Consider the following 949-nt stretch of genomic DNA (forward strand, 5'->3'; position numbering starts at 1 on the left):
TTATTATAAAGTAAGTTACTTTAGTTCCATTAAAAAAATATCAAAAAATAAAATTATATACAAGATACTACACTGTAATGAAGTGCTAATGATAAAGGTTCTAAACTTGTAAATATTTATCGGCGTATTTTAAAATAATACTTACATTATTCCACCATAAATCCGAACACTTTCGGTTAGACCGACCTATGCTAGTGGTAACATATTGAAAAGGTAATATTTTCTTGAAGATTTAGCTCTAAAAGAAATCGATAATATGGAGGAAAGTGTTAAGAAACTCTATGTCTGCTTTGAAAACTTTGAACATCATTTTTTAATAATGTGTTCTTTGTAATAATTTATGAAATTTCAAAATACTAAAAATAAATAGTTAATAAAACTTTTTATATTGAATAACTACATCTGAAGCATAGATTGAGGAAGAGAGAAAATTTATTTTAGGGGATATGGTGGTTTCACAATGGGTCAATAGGTGCGTTGTCAAACTCCCACACTACCCACTTACCTACCTACTATCAAAAAACCTACTAGGAAAAAATTTAAAATGATACGCCTCAAAATTGGACGATTATATATATAGGTGCATCATCAGACTCCTACTCTATCCACTTACCTACCCACAATATTAACCAACTTTTAATAGGATATTTGAAAAAAGTCAGTATGAATGTAAAAGCTTCCAAACCATTAATCTATGAAAAGAAATGCTACGTTTTGGAGAAATGTAAAATGCCACCCCTCATTATTAGAAGATTATATATAGGTTTATCGTCAGACTCCCAATCTAACTTTTTGCATACCCACTTCCTACCCACAATTTTAACCAAAATTTCACTTCTGAATTTTTGAAGTTTAAGTATATGTAGAACTTGTGAACATTTGTGTAATACAATATTTTCCAAATTAAATTTAAACATTTTTTTAAACAAAATTTAAACCCTACCTTAAT

Source organism: Bactrocera latifrons, unplaced genomic scaffold, assembly GCF_001853355.1.
Source record: "Bactrocera latifrons isolate USDA-ARS-PBARC rearing strain unplaced genomic scaffold, ASM185335v1 scaffold_49, whole genome shotgun sequence".
Lineage (NCBI taxonomy): Eukaryota > Metazoa > Arthropoda > Insecta > Diptera > Tephritidae > Bactrocera > Bactrocera latifrons.